The sequence below is a fragment of the Myotis brandtii genome, unplaced genomic scaffold, assembly GCF_000412655.1.
Source record: "Myotis brandtii unplaced genomic scaffold, ASM41265v1 scaffold123, whole genome shotgun sequence".
NCBI classification, from domain to species: Eukaryota; Metazoa; Chordata; class Mammalia; order Chiroptera; family Vespertilionidae; genus Myotis; species Myotis brandtii.
Genome location: NW_005354291.1, coordinates 8,726,864 through 8,743,349, shown reverse-complemented (window position 1 = coordinate 8,743,349; position 16,486 = coordinate 8,726,864). Strand labels below are relative to the sequence as shown.

At 40.8% G+C, this 16,486-nt stretch overlaps 1 protein-coding gene across 6 annotated transcripts in view; it reads right to left on the bottom strand.

Moving 5' to 3' along the window:
- Positions 1-16,486, bottom strand: part of L3MBTL3 (l(3)mbt-like 3 (Drosophila)) — a 95,689-nt gene that overhangs the window by 77,443 nt on the left and 1,760 nt on the right. For 4 of the 6 annotated variants that reach the window (XM_014533797.1, XM_005858984.2, XM_014533800.1 and 1 more), the window contains exon 2: positions 14,603-14,676. The gene's annotated coding sequence lies outside the window, so the exon portion shown is untranslated. Of the gene's footprint in view, positions 1-2,562; positions 2,789-14,602; positions 14,677-16,179; positions 16,437-16,486 lie in introns of those variants that run through there. The other 2 variants (XM_014533799.1, XM_014533798.1) reach the window with 2 other exon arrangements.

Genomic DNA, 16,486 nt, shown 5'->3' with positions numbered 1-16,486 from the left:
TTCTAACTCTCTATCCCTCTCCCTTCCTCTCTGTTAAATATCAATAAAATATATTTTAAAAAAAGAAAAGAAGAGAAAAGTTATTTGAAGAAATAATGACAGAAAACTTCCCCTACCTGGTGAAAGAAATAGACTTCCAAGTCCAGGAAGCGCAGAGAACCCCAAACAAAAGGAATCCAAAGAGGACCACACCAAGACACATCATAATTAAAATGCCAAGAGCAAAAGACAAAGAGAGAATCTTAAAAGCAGCAAGAGAAAAAAAGTCAGTTACCTATAAGGGAGTACCCATACGACTGTCAGCTGATTTCTCAACAGAAACTTTGCAGGCCAGAAGGGAGTGGCAAGAAATATTCAAAGTGATGAATAGCAAGAACCTACAACCAAGATTACTTTATCCAGCAAAGCTATCATTCAGAATTGAAGGTCAGATAAAGAGCTTCACAGATAAGGAAAAGCTAAAGGAGTTCATCACCACCAAACCAGTATTATATGAAATGCTGAAAGGTATCCTTTAAGAAGAGGAAGAAGAAGAAAAAGGTAATAATACAAATTATGAACAACAAATACACATCTATCAACAAGTGAATCTAAAAATCAAGTGAATAAATAATCTGATGAACAGTTAAAAAAAAAAAAAGAGCCTACTGTGTTATTCTGACCAGAGATAAACAGAGTTTGTGTGTCCTTCATAATCTTCCCCTCATACAATCCCTTCGCTCATATCCATCGTGAGTGGATAAAATGGGGCTCAGTGAGGGCACGGACTCCCCCCGTGCTGAGCTCCAACGGCACGTTCAAGACCAACAGCCTGCCTGGAGCTGAGCTGAAGAGGAGATGACAGTCCCCTGGAAGATAAGCAACCCCAACTAGGATGCTCGAACCTAATGTGAAAGACGGGCCTTGCCTACAAATCAAAAGCCTGGGTCTGCAGAGAAGGTGAGAACTAAAGATTACTAAGAAAGGGTACTAACTGCTCAAACCATTGTTTTCAGATATTATATTTCATACAGCTAGTTAACATTCACTAAGACCAGTTAAATAGTTTTAATATTACAACTGCTTTTTGAGAGTTGCATTTTATAGTATTATAGTTAACAGGTGCATCTGAAAAAAATAAGGTACAGAGATGTGGCCACAGTGGTTGTAAAATGGGTACAGACATCACCTTAAAAGCAGCACCTGAGAATCAGATTAAAATTCTGTCATTCAGACAACAGGATGACATACCTGGGTCTGGTGTCAATGGACTAAACCTACCAGGTTTTGGTTAAGAGGGCAATGTACATTTTGTTAAGAGTGAGTCGGGAATGCCAACCCTAAAATCATTATCATGAAGCAGACAATTTCAACTATGCAGAAGGGTATAATGCAGCAACAAGAAAAGTCACTTCCACTGTGGGGGAGGCCGCCCTGTGGCTCTGATGCCCACTCTAATACCCTCAACTGGCTTTTGGTTTACCTTGTAGAATTCATCCATTGCTAATCAAATGCTGTATCTGGCACATTGTGATATACTCTAAAGTCCTAAAAGTCATTCATCAGCAACCTCACCTAAAAAGCCTGCACCCTTATATTTTTTAATATGGTTTTTATTGACTTTAGAGAGAGAGGAAGGGAGAGGGAGAGAGAGTAGAAACATCAATGAGATTGAAACATCAATCGGCTGCCTCCTGCACTCCCGCCACTGGGGGCCAAGCTGGCAACCCAGGCATGTGCCCTAATGGGGAATAAAACAGTGACCTCCTGGTTCGTAAGTCGACACTCAACCTCTGACCCACACAGGCTGGGCAAAGGCCTGCACCCTTATTAATGTGACATATAAAACTGCCTCCACTCCTTGTCATTCTTCACAGGAGCAAATCAAATACTTCATGGGTCATCCTCAAACCTGCCACATGCTCACAAGTTCCTCCCTCCATCCCGCACCCTTTCCCGAGACACATCCTTCCTTTGCACCTGCTCATTTTGCTTTGCAAAGTTTGACAGTGACCTACTCTGTGACTTCAGACCAATTAATCTCTTGAAGTTTCAATTTCCCCATCTGTAAAGTGTGGAGAATAACAAAACTTTTCTTCATTGGGCAATGATGAGGATTCAATTAGATGAGATAAGCCGGTGCCTATTACATACTAAGCAGTCAATAAAATGTTAACTTTTTATTGTAATTATCTGGTTTAACAATTATTCAAGTTCATGAGAACTGCTCCATGACCTTAAAAGGTTAGACAGCAGCTTCTCCCCCACCTTTCATTTCATTTTATTTCAATAGCATCTCTTGTAGTAGGCTCCCCGTGTTCAAATCTACATCACAATATCATCATCACTTCATAAAAGTGGGTATTCTGCTAATCGCCCCTCATATTTATTTACATGGCTCCAGACAAGACTGCTAGCTTTCCTACCAGAACAAGACGTCTGAAGTAATGCAGCAGGATCTGCCTGTGGGGAGAGGGCTGGACTCCACGCCAGTCCGACCACACACTGTAGGCTAGGGCATTTAATGAAGGTGAGAGAAAAGGCTAGGGCAGCGTATCACAAAGTCTGCTCCTCAAAAGTTACCTTTTAGGGGACCTTTTATTCAATGCCATGATGAAAAGCTTTAAGGTAAAAGGGATCTGAAATCCCCTCGGGGTCTCTGGGAGATGCAGAGCTCGCATCGGCAGCCGTGCAGCCAGCTGTGCAGTGCTGCCGCCTAAGCCAGTTAGTTTCCCACAGTCGCTTAGCCTTGTGACTACCATCACAGGACATCGAGTTCCATGCAACCTCGCTTTTGGAAAGTGCTGAGCTATGGAGAAAACATTCAGAAAATAACATAAAAGTAGGTAGTGTTTTACAGGAGATAATTTATTCACCTTCAGGTCAGGTTCAACTCCAGGGATGCTCCCTTCTGGCCGAGCTCCCAGCCCGCATCCAAGTGTGGAGATCTGCAGTGTGTAATACTGGGGAATAACCTCAGGGCCTGTAGTCCTTTAAGTCCAAGGCAGAGAAATAGATGATCCTGGGAAATATATGGCCCACGGTCTGTCTATGACTATTTAATTTACTCTCCGATGCATGACACCAGAGAGGTACCAGCCGGTAAAGAAAGAAGTCACATACCCACAAGTAAGACCATGTAGGGATAGCCAGACAAAGGCCATAAGCCTAACACACATTAAAGGGGCACAGACATCCTGGAGCAGAAGGGTTTCTTCCATACTTTGTCATTTAAAGGATCTCACCAATACCAGCTTATTTGACCCTCACAACTACCGCTTAAGACTGACAAATTACTAGGTGCATTACCCTAACCTCTCTTGAGACTTAGCTCCTTCATCTGGAATAGGAATATCTACTTCACAGAGATTTAATTTTTAAAAAATTGCCCTGACTGGTTTGGCTCAGTGGATAGAGCGTCGGCCTGCGGACTCAAGGGTCCCGGGTTCGATTCCGGTCAAGGGCATATACCTCGGTTGCGGGCACATCCCCAGTGGGGAGTGTGCAAGAGGCAGCTGATCGATGTTTCTAACTCTCTATCCCTCTTCCCTCCTCTCTGTAAAAAATCAATAAAATATATTTTAAAAATATAAAATAAAATTAAAAAATTATCCACGTTAGAGTGTTTTGCACATAGTGGACACTCGGTCCACGATAGCTACAGTTATTCTGAAGCAAAGAAATAAGCTGCTCTCCAGTGTCCACATTCCCTCCAAGCCCTGGTTTACCAGATATCGGAAGCAGCCAGAGCAGAGGAATGATGACTGTGCCAAGGCCAATACCTCTGCACCACAAGCCCATTTGATTTCTCAGGAGTCCAGAGACGAAGGCAGGGAAAAGCAAGGGGGTTAAGGGAACGACGTAAGACTCTGGGATTTCATAGGCATGTAAAATTTCAAAATGAATTTGGAAAACTGATGTAAAGTCAATAACTACTCATTTCTGCCAAGCTCTTAGAAAGAACATTTTAACAACCAAACAAACGAAGGAAGACATAATATCTGAATAACAACCCAACACTAGGCCACTGATAACCTTACTGTGACATTTTTGCTGAGCAGGCATAAAAGCTTCCTCACGTTATCAACTTTGGTTCCAGAACCTGCTTTTTAAAAAGCTGGTGCAGAGGCCAACAGAAAGCACAGTGGGAGATTACAGCAAGAGGTCAGTAGGAAAAAAGAGATGAAAGGTATGGATCCTCCCCAAAGGGGACTAGAATGACTCCAGTAAGAGTCTTTCTCTGTATGAGTACTCGAATGCATGTACATGAATTGCCAGAAAAGAGGAGCTGCAAAGAGAGATTCTATACCCCATTATAATATGTATTACATCGTATCATGATCATCTGAGAGGCTTTGGAGGAAAGAGACCTCATTTCTTTATCCTTCCTGAATATCTAAAGCATCAAAAAAATGTTTCAAATGAATAAATAAAAGAGAAGGGGGGGGGGGAATGCAAGGCTAGTTCCCTACAAAGGGGGATTGCAGAGAGGGAGAATCAGGAAAAAATCTTCATTTGTCCATCTATCACTTATTCTTCAGTGAAAATTCTATCCACCAACTAAGCTGCTAAGTATTTATTTACCTCTTTGGCAGAAGCATAACATTACCGCTCCAAAAACACTCCTTATTTAAGTGTTCCAAAAACACTACTTACTTAAGTGTCAGTGGAGAACACATCAAAAGAAGTTAAATTCAAATCTCTTAAACAGGCTTATTCAATAGGATGAGAGAAAAATCTAAACTCACACTTGAAGCATCTCTCAACAAACACACATTGCTACAAAGAAAAATTTTCCTTTCAAATCAAGCATGACAGATACCAGCTTTGATATTCTACTCACCCTGACTGATAAGAACTCTGAATCGCAGACATACTGGAATTGAGATCTGTGTGGAGAGATGTGAAATTCTGTCCCAAGGGCCCAAGTTCATAGATTTTAGGTAGGCAAATTCTAGATCATTTAGATATGAGGACTGAAATCTTAGTACCATCAAGAGCCAAGAACAAGCCCTTGAGAATCTGAGTCTTCTGTCTACATCTATCCTTAAATAGTAGACACCCCCAAGTGGCAAATAATCTATGCTTCCTTTAAATATGGAATCAGTTATTATGATGGCTCCTTCTTACTGATATTTTCTCAAAAACCCTTCTTTGCCATATCTAGTGATTATATTTTAATGAGAACAACCCTATTTATAACTCTACGTATCTGATGTGTTACCTTTTCTGCCATGGAGATTATAGGCAAAGGGTTAGTCACTGAAGACAATCTTTACAAAATCTCAACTTCATGCCCTTCCGTTTGTTTACTGTACGAAGGATGAATTATTTGAGATTCTGTGGCCTAACCTACATACTTCCTCTAAAGGAGGAACAGAAAATGAAAAATGCCTTTCAAGAAAAAAAAAGTACAGTACATAGAAAATGAAATCACAAACTGACATTAAACAGGCCAATGGCATATTTAATACACTCTCATCCAATGCTTTTATTTGAAGTTCATTTTCAATGTACAACTATAAAGATTCCTCAATTTGAAACAGAAATAGTCTGAAAAGTACTATCGTATCATCAACATACTACTCTAGCAGGATAATAATAGAAATTTTACACCATTAGAGGGATTTCAAAGGGCATTAAAAGAACAAGAACCTGTCTGACACAGATATTTCAATGCTTATGCAAAATATGCCTGAACTGAAATTTAAAACACACACCTAAAAGTAGAATCTTATTCTTTTTTCTTATTTTACTTCATAAATTTTAAATGCTAAGAGTAATAATATTTTTTCTTATTCAGCTTCATACTTTCATTGAACATAGAGCTAAAATTAAAAGATTTACACTTGATTTCTCTTTTGCATGTAATGAAGTAGATGTGACCAGATTTTTATTTTTCTCATAGAAGTCATGTCTTCAGGCTAATCTTGATAACCACTTGTAGCTAAACTCCTTATCAATAGATTGAACAGCTAGGCCTCAAATCCACTAAATAAGACCACAAACCCATAGGGTGAATTATTCAAATCATTTAACAACCAGACCAGAGTGTCCACTTAGGAATTTCAATTCACAGTTCAGGGTTCAATCTGTGTAACAGATGGGGGGAAAAATTCAACTGATTTTAGTGCCTGAACAATCCTAGTCAAAATGATCTAGTAACTGACCTAGTTTAATTCCATAAAATTACACACAACATAAAGCTCTGGTCTAATCGTAAAAGGGCCTGGAACATAACAAATGCTCAAAAAAACAACAACTTATTAGATAAAAGAGCTTCAATTAAGGAGAAATAGTCTACTCTGTAATCAATGCATGCAATGGCATCCTAAGTCAGCTAAGCCTCTATGGTACAACAGATTTGTGTAACTCCCATTGCAACACAGAACCACCCAATGGATCAAGAGACTCTTCACTTCATTTGTAAACATGGACATACTCTTCTGGTTAATGAGTTTAACATCAGTAATGATAGCACTGCTGATGAATATATTCATATAGTTTTTAAGTATAGACATTATGGGTTTTTTATTTTTTTAAATATATTTTTATTGATTTCAGAGAGGAAGGGAAAGGGAGAGATAGAAACATCAATGATGAGACAGAATCACTGACTGGCTGACTCCTGCACACCCCTTACTGGGGGATTGTGCCCGCAACCCAGGCATGTGTCCTTGACCTGAATCAAACCCAGGACCTTTCAGTCGCAGACTGATGCTCTATCCACTGAACCAAACTGGCTAGGGTCTGATGAATATATTCTAAGCCACAGTCCTGGCTTTCATTTCTAAATTTTGATTCTAGCACTGTACATTCTGCTCCCCCCCCATACTTCCCTGCCTCCAGCTTCTCCCCCTTATCTCTATTCCTCATTTTCATTTTCTTCTTTCCTTTCATAATCCTGGCTTCTGAGTAAATGCTGTTATCTTTAGAATTCAGTTTGCTAAACTGAGGTCCATTCTTTTCATTTATTGATTGATTTACATGTTTTGATAACTAACCCTATTGCCTTATCAGGTCTCTTACAAAAAAACAAATGAAAGCTTTTTAAAAAACAAACCCAGGAATTCCCAGACCTAATCTGAATAATGTTTTAACAGTTTGTGATCATTTCAAGGCCATGAGGTAGACCAAGGTGTTCTTTTCGGTATGACTCAATAATTGGTCTTTTCCCAATTGTTGGTTTAAATTTTTTTTTAAAAAAGGAAAGTGAAGAGATAGCGATTTCTTCCCATTATATTTTTCTTATACCTGTTCTCTATTGTTCATCTTAGTAAATCAACATATAAGAGACATTCATTAATCTGATAATGAGTTTTCTTAGAAATATTCTAGGAATTACCATTTTGAAAATCAGAAACCTAAACACATAACAAAACAATCAATTCTTTTGGGTCCCAGCAACAGCCAGATATTGAACTAAAGCAGTGGTTCTCAACCTTCCTAATGCCGCGACCCTTTAATACAGTTCCTCATGTTGTGGTGACCCCCAATTTCATTGTTACAAATTGAACATAATTAAAGCATAGTGATTAATCACAAAAACAATATGTAATTATATACTCCCTCTGTCCCATAATAATAGTAGCAAGTGAATATTTAAACGGGAATTATTGGCGAATGCAGCTGTAAGTTATGTTGTAGCGCAAAACTGCGAAGCCTTCAATCAAAATAAATGTTTCATGACATCTGTCATTTGTTTTGACACATCTTTCAATTTTAGGTTAATCTAATTATTATAAATTATAACTATTTTTCTAATTTCATCCGCTGATCGAAATCAATTGTTTTATTTCAGTTGAATACCAACCCATTGTAAAAGTAAGATGAAAAAAAGAGAGTATTCAAGCGAAGATCAAGTTGCGATTGTCCAGTTCTTGATGCATCAAAAGAAAAAGGAAAAGTTGCAGAAAGGTGCAATTACGTTAGCTGCAAAACAATTTAAGTGCAACAGAATGACCATATCAAGAATTTGGAAACGTGCTTCCGAAAATAATTGCCAAGAAGAATCTTATGCTAATGTTGATTCTTTGAAAAAACAAAACTGTGGACGTAAATGCAAAGATTATGGAGAAAAACTTGAAAAACTTAGACATATTCCTCTTAGCAGAAGAGGCACCATATTAGCCTTTGATAATATTTCTCCCAAAATACTGGATAATACGTTTCTGTCACTTCAACAAGTTATGCTGGAAGCCATGAAGAACGATGGCTCCAATAATTTTAAGCTCACGCATATAGGGAAAGCAAAGCTTCGCAGCCAAGGGATCCTACCTACAAGTTTAAAATGCAGTAACGAAATTATTGAAAAATCCAGAAACTATCTGGACACTCAAAATAAAACTTAGGAGTACTATTTTTAATTTATTGTTTAATTTAATCTAGTTTTTTTATAATAAATGTTGCGTTCTATATTTATTTTCTTTTGCTACTATTATTATGGGACAAATTACATTCATCAACTGCTACTATTATTATAGGACAGAGGGAGTATGTGTTTTCCGATGGTCTTAGGCGACCCCTGTGAAAGGGTCGTTAGACCCTCAAAGGGGTCGCGACCCACATGTTGAGAACCGCTGTCTAAAGAATGACTAGAGCGAAGCCCTTCCAAGGTGCGTTTGGAATGTGCTAGGAGATACTTTCTGAGCCATGCCATCTTTGGGTATTCTCTTGCTGATCCAACTCTTTTTTTTTTTTGTACTGAATTTATTGGGGTAACATTGGTTAATAAAATTATATAGGTTTCAGGTGTACAATTCTGTAATACATCATCTGTATATTGTATTGTCAAGTCTCCGTCCACCACCATTTAGCCCTCCTTTACCCTCCTCCACCTCTCCCCACCCCTTTCCCTCTGATAATCACCACACTAATATCTGTGTTTAGGGGTTTTTTTTTCTTTTGTTTTGTGTTTGCTTAAAGCTTTGGGAAGACAGAAGATGCTCTTTAGAGTGGGTCAGGAACTTTGGACAAGAGGGTGCTGTGCAGCTGTGACATAGAAAAGAAGAGGCAGGAGAAGGAGAAGCAACTCAAAAGGAGGAGTAACAACAAAAACCAACCTTGCCTGTGCTTTACACATTAGCTCAGGTATCATCCAAAATGAAACCAATAGCCAAGCCAAAGTATCTGAAAGTCTGAGATATTATATTCCAAGTCTCAAAAACCAGGGTATTTGGATGTTTACTGCTCCTTCAGCCAATGGACTGTTAAGAAAAATCAGTAAAGTGATGCAGTGTACAAAGTGGTGAGAGCGAATAGCTAGTCTGGCAATCATGTCACTCATCCATGCAAAACCACTATGACCTGCCTGTATGATCTAATTATTTTCTTCCTTTAACCCCATTCAATGAATAAACTACCTTATGAGAGGACAGAAATCATAAGCCAGTATCATTTCCCTTGGTCCCACCCCTTTCAAACTGCATGATATGAACTCAGACAAGTTACTAAGTATCTCTGAAGACCAGTTTGCTCTAAAAGGGAAAGAATAATGCCAAATGCTCAAGGTTAGTGGAGGTATTTGAGACAATATTCAGTGCCTGGAACAGTACCTGGGCATGCAGAAGGCACTCAGTACTTGTTGGGTAAATAAATATAAAGTACCTAGCTTTGTATGTGATAATCAGAAGGCATTCAATATACAATTACACCAAATATACCAGCATTTCAGTGTTTTGCAGAGGGCACCCCACCTCCCAGGTCCCCACTTTAGAAACATTAAACTTCACATCCAGCTGCACTGCTATAGCACCTACTGCACTTATCTCCACCACTGGCCAGCACTGAGCCACGGCTTTGTTTCATTAATGAACACTCCATGTGCTTAGGTTATCTCCTGGACTAGATTATGAATACATTGAAGCAAAGAACATTTATTCAACCCTGTCCTAAGTGTTGGTTACTTGAAGCACTCCCCAACAAAGACTTACACAAAATAGATGCTCAATAAATATTTTTGGCTAACACAAAACACTGACTTACAAAAAGAGTAATCATAGAGAAGGCATCGTACTATTACATATAATGCACATGTAATTCTTCCCTTCACTATCCAAGTCATTAATTCTAAGTCCACTTCTGAGGAAGAAACTGAGGCTCATTAGACCACCCAACTTTACTCAAGTTCCTCTCAAAAGCCCTTGTTCTTTCCGCCAAACCACTCTGTTTCCTCTTAAAGGGCTTTCCCAACCCAATTTCATAAATCAAACTCAGTTATATTTCAAGGGTACCCTTTCCTGGTGTTTTGCTTTCATCCGCTTGCTGCATACCTGATGCTGCAGTGAATACAAACTAATTCATAATCTCACGTCAGTGAAATGATTTAACTTAGCAAAGAGGTAACTTGAGATTATTCCCATTGGATAATGAAGCCTTTAAAAAATACATCTTCAGGATGCTCTGAACTTCAAGATATCATATGTAAATAAACACACATATCTATCCTATATAATAAAAGGCTAATATGCAAATCGACTGAACATCGTAACGACCGGTCACTATGACGCACACTGACCATCAGGGGGCAGACACTTGACGCAGGAGCTGCCCCCCGGTGGTCAGTGCGCTCTCACAGGGGGAGCGCTGTTTAGCCAGAAGCCGGGCTCATGGCTGGTGAGCGCAGTGGCAGTGGTGGGAGCCTCTCCCGCCTCCACAGCAGCGCCAATGATGTCCGACTGCTGGCTTAGGCCCACTCCCCGCATGGAGCAAGGTGTCAGTCGGACATCCCCCAAGGGCTCCCAGACTGTGAGAGGGCACAGGCTGGGCTGAGGGACCACCCCCCACCCCTCGAGTGCACAAATTTCATGCACCGGGCCTCTAGTCTATATATATAAAAGCCTAAGTGACCGAATGACCATTGGACCATTGGACCATTGGACCAGTAGCTATGATGCACACTGACCACCAGGGGGCAGATGCTCAACACACAGGCATGGAAACATGGAACACACTGATGAATCTCAGAGAGAAGAGGGGAAGAGATTAACCAAAGATCTTACATGCATACTAGAGGCCCTGTGCACGGATTCATGCACCAGTGGGGTCCCTCAGCCTGGCCTGCGGGGATTGGGCCGAAACCATCCTAGTACACGAATTTGTGCACCAGTGCACCAGTGGTGTCCTCAGCCTGGCCTGCAGTGATCAGGCCAAATCCATGCACCAGGCCTCTGACATCCACCGAAGGGTGCCGGATTGCGAGAGGGCGCAGGCCAGGCTGAGGGACTCTACCGGTGCACGAATCCACGCACCGGGCCTCTAGTGAATATATAGATCTCTTAAACACAGTGTCTTCCAGACAAATAGTTTACTTTAAATACACTGTCCCCCCAAACCGTTGATAGTAGCAAGCAGGAGAAGTTGTAGAGCAGATCTTCACCAGGGTCACCTTTGGTGAACATACTGGGCAAAGGAGAAAACAATCAGTCCAAATCTATCACCCTCGCTAGATTTACAATTCAGGCAGTCCTTGACAGCCAGTAAAGAGATTCTTATTCATTTCTGAAAACTCCGCATGAAAGCAGAAGTGTAACATATTGTGCTACGTGTATGCAATTATATGTCAAGGTTCTGCATTAGTTAACTGGGGAAATCCATGTTTCCTAGCTCTCTGGCTCCCAGGAGTGTGATAGCCCTTATTCTTTTCTACTGGCACAAAGTGCAGCTGTTAGACTCACATTAGCGGAGCTCAGAGTTGTGTCTACTCCTCGGGTAAGGGTCTAGGGAATCCCTCAAGGGCAAACACCTCGTCTTTTAGTGTTTGGCACTGTAAGAACTCAGTAAAAACTGGTTAACTAGTGGAAACACTGCCAGGGTGTCACTCAGGTTTCCCATCCTTGGGACCCCAAGGGTAGTCCTGCCCCACACCACATAAAGTAACTTCTCTTGTAAATTTTCTATCCTAAGTATATTTACTATAAATAGCCTTGGCTGAAATATATATTTCTTAGAAATAACCTACCAAACAAACTGGTCGAGATTATTGAAGAAACAGCCATCTATTACTCAAGGACTAATTAAATAGGACATGTCTTTCTTCTTTTCTGCACTATTGGTTTTTTTGGATTCCTGGAACATTGATTAGATAAACTGTAAGAAAAGAGAGATGAACTAAAACTTGTCAGGGTTTGTCCAGTTCAGTATCATCAAGTGGAAAATAATGATAGTACCTGTGACATTTTTTTCTGTCTAGAAGATAGTTGGTAATAACTAGAAAAAAGTAGCAACGGGGTCTAGAAAACATAGGGAGTGGGGGAGCCTATATGGGCTCCCTAAATCCACATTTATAGGACCCATTTCCTGGCCCCTATAGTCTATATACCTACCTATTTTCTCATCCTCATTCCCAACAGACTCAAGCAACTAAAAATATTAATTACAGGATACGAATTCCCCTCACACCAACCCTTCTACTTTCATCACCCTACCATTCCCACAATTAGGCATCATTTTCAATTTGAAGTATTCATTTCATGTACTCCTTCCTATTAAATGACTAGTTTGGGATAAATAAATTTCACTTGGTGTTCAGCACCATGTTAAAGCATGGTCCCTTCTCTCACAGCGCCAATACTGTAAAAGACAAACTACTCTTTTCCTGAAGAAAAGAAATACCCTCTACAAGTACCGTGACAAGTCCATATAATATACACACCAGAAACCAATCTAATAATTTTAGCCAGGAATTAAATCACTGTCCTGCCCTAACCAACTACCTTCTGCCCTTCATAAAGCATGGCTAAGGTAAAATGACTGCCAAACATCTGAATCAATTCTTCACAGTTCTCCAAATTTTGTTTCATTTGATCCTTTCAACAAAGGAAGGCAAGCTCTTTTGCTCCGAGTTTCCAGATGGGGAAAGGTAGGCTGAAAGAAGTAAAGGGACTTACACAGGTATTTAGTGATTACACTGTCTTCTGATTCCCGTTCTAACACTCTATCTGCAGCCCCAATGAGTTCCCAAATGGAGGGAAATAATCAGCCTTCCCCTCAGCACGTCTAAACACAATACTCCCCGTCCAAGGAGACCCATTTACTCTGCCTCAACTCTACTCTGTCTGCATGGTGTTCTTATAGTTGATCTTGACCCACTGTCTCTGCTGCATGATGCAACATGGACCACATCTATTTGTTTTGCTGATAACACTATTCAAGATGATTCGCAAGCAGAAAATGACAATAAAATCCTGTTAACAATAATTTTTATGATGGTAATTATTCAGTTTTGACATATAGACCAGCGGTCACCAACCAGTGGTCCATGGATCACTGGTGGTCCATAAGGTCCGAAAGGTTGGGGACCGCTGATATAGACCACATCCATCCCAGCTATAAGGTGGCCCATGAGGATTAACAGTCCTGCTCATAAAAGGCGAGGCTAATTTTTTATTTTGTTTTTGTCAAACAACATCATAAACTCTTTTAATACTTAAGAGAAGGGCCCAGCCGGTGTGGCTCAGTAGTTGAGCGTGGACATATGAACCAGGTCACAGTTCAATTCCAGGTCAGGGCACATGCTGGGATTGTGGGGAATGCAGGAGGCAGCTGGTCAATGTTTCTCTCCAATCAATGTTTCTCTCTCTCCCTCTCCCTCTCTAAAATCAATAAAAATATATTAAAAAAAAAAAAAGAATCTGTTAAGAGCCCTGGCCAATTGTTTGGAGTATCATCCCATATACCAAAAAGGTTGTGAGTTCAATTTCCAGTCAGGGCACATACCTAGGTTATGAGTTTGATCCCCAGTCAGGGTGTGTGCAGAAGGCAATCAATTGATGTTTCTCTCTCCCTTCCTCTCTCTAAAATCAATAAACATATCTACATATCCTTACATGAGTATTACAAAAAAAAAAAAAAAGGAATCTGGTAAGAACTCATAAAGAACAGAGTGACAGCTGTCAAGGAGAAGGGGGGTTGCTGGGCTGGGTGGAAAAGGTGAAAGGATTAAGCTGCAAAACACCCCACAAAAAACACGCACACACAAACACAAACTCATAAACACAGACAACAGTATAGTGATTACTGGAAAGAAAGGGGCATGGTGGAGGTAGAAGGGGACATAGGGGACATAAATGGTGATGGAAGGAGACTTGCCTTGGGATGATGAATATACACTATAATATACAGATGATGTATTATAGAATTGTACACCTGATATCTGTATAATTTTATTAACCAACTAGAGGCCCAGTGCATGAAATTCATGCACAGGTAGAGTCCCTAGCAGCTGCTGGCTGCCGGCTGGGGCCTTCCTTCGTTCCACACCACCCCCTGGTGGTCAGCGCATGTCATAGCATGTGATCGAACTCCTGGTGGGTCGAACTCCCAAGGGGACACTTTGCATATTAGGCTTTTATATATAAAGATGTCACCCCAATAAATTCAATAAAAAAGAACCTGGTAAGAAAGCCAGTCCAAAGATTATTCAAGACAATCTCATAGCTTTTCTCAATGTTTTATTCCAGCTTCAATCACAGTGCCAAGACTTTCATGCATTCAAAGCAGCCCCCATAAAATGATGGTTTTTCTGCCAACCTTGTCCCCACATGCTCCTTCTTCCTGATTTCCAAATGCAGTCTTTAACATTTGTAAATACATTAAGCAATTAGTTTCAACAAGCAAATCTTACCTTCTGGCGGTGAAGAAATAATTCTCTGGTGGTCTTTACGATTGCTGTCCACCCGCAAGACTTCTCTGGAAAGTCTAGCATTGATTCAAAGAGAGAAAAAGTAAAAAATCAAAGCACTGTCATAAAAAAGAAGCCTTGAAATCCACCATCCACAATTTAAAAGTTTAAAGTTTGAATCACTGACTTACTGCATAATTTCACACAATACCGCTCAGTATGTTAAAATAAACTAGTCCTGGATGAGGTGAGATGGATTTTATCATTCAGATCATTCCTTTATCCTAAATTCCCCCATTAAGGTCCCTCCCATTGTATGACAAAAGGGTGAAGGTTAAAGGGATTATTTGACTCAACTTTATTTCTCTCATTGCTTTTATCTTTAAAATTAAAGTTGCTTTACTGAACATACTACATTGGCAAAAGAATAGATATTGTGTAAGTAGATTTGTCCATATATTTGAGTGTTTAAATAACATTATGCAAAGCATCCAGAAATGTCTTATCCAGTGAAACAAAATTATACTCTTGGTACTACTTATTTTACGACTACATAAAACTGTATGGTTAGGATACTAAATACCAGCCTTCAATTATATTTATTAGAGACTAAAAATGATCAGCCCATATAAAAGGCAAATTTAAACCAAGGGTCTTTATTCATTGTTTCAAACTTTTAAACACAGATTGGTATTTTTATTAACATTCAAGATGAAACTATCCGCTGTGTCTCCTGTTTAAAAGTTGGTCAAATGTGTAGACAACGATAGATAGGAGAACAAATTATTTCTAATCCAGGGAGTAATGAAGCTCAAATCCCAGAATAAAAGCCAAGTGTATTTCCCATACAAATAACGAGGGATGAAGTTACAGGGTGGAACTCATTTGCTCTCGGATTTACTGAACTCTCTATTCCTGATCAGCATCCTTTCACTCAACATCTGGCTGCTCGCTCAGGTCCTCTAATTACTTCCACGTCTGAAGGGACTACGTAGCTACAAGTAAAGGCCAAACTTTGCTCTCGGCCTTCGGAACTTAGAGATGCGCTTAACCACTAGAGGTCTCCCCTTGGCCAGTTTTGCTCGTTCGCTATTTTGCTGCACTTGAAACTTTCCGGAGAAATGCTCTCTATGCGAGTCAGTGTTTTTCTAAAAACTTGCGCAAAAATCCACGCGATCGAGCTAGCCAGTACGGAGACTCTCGGGCTCCCCAAACCAATAACGTATTACAAACAATGCTCTAAAAACCGAAATTCAAATTCGACGCACTCGCCCCGGCGGCTCCCCCCCCCCCCCCCCCATTCTTATTTCTCATGTTTCCCTTAACTTAAACTCAGAACAATTAAAAAATCTATTTTTGTTTCTGTGCACTTTGATCTCTAATGCATTTTTCTGGCGGTAGGCGCGAGGTGGTTAAGGAGCCGGCCGAGGGATGCAGGGAGGGGGAAGGGCCGAGCTCTCAGCGCCCGAGGAAGTTGCATAAGGAAAGAGACTCCGTTTTTTGGGTCCCCTCAAAAAATCGGCGGGGAGGGGGAGGAAAAGGAAGCGGTGGGGAGGGAGGGGAACCGAAGCGACGCTTACCTCCGTCCCCCCGTGGAAGGGTGGGGTGGGAGCCGGGGTCTGTGCGACCCCGGAGGGCGGCTCGTCACCCCCACCTTCCTCCGAGCGCAGACGCACGAACGGGTCCCCCCACCCTGCGCGGGCGAGGCGGGGAGGAAACCGACCGCTTTTAAACTTTCTCTCACGGTCGCGCAAAGGGCGTGCTGCGACCAGAAAGGGTGGAGGTGGGGGCAGATGATCAGGCCCCTTTTCCCTGAAGGTAATTAAAGTTTTTGCCACGGGCACCAAAGTTGCGCCCTGCCCCCGCCCGTGCCCCCGTCCCCTGCCA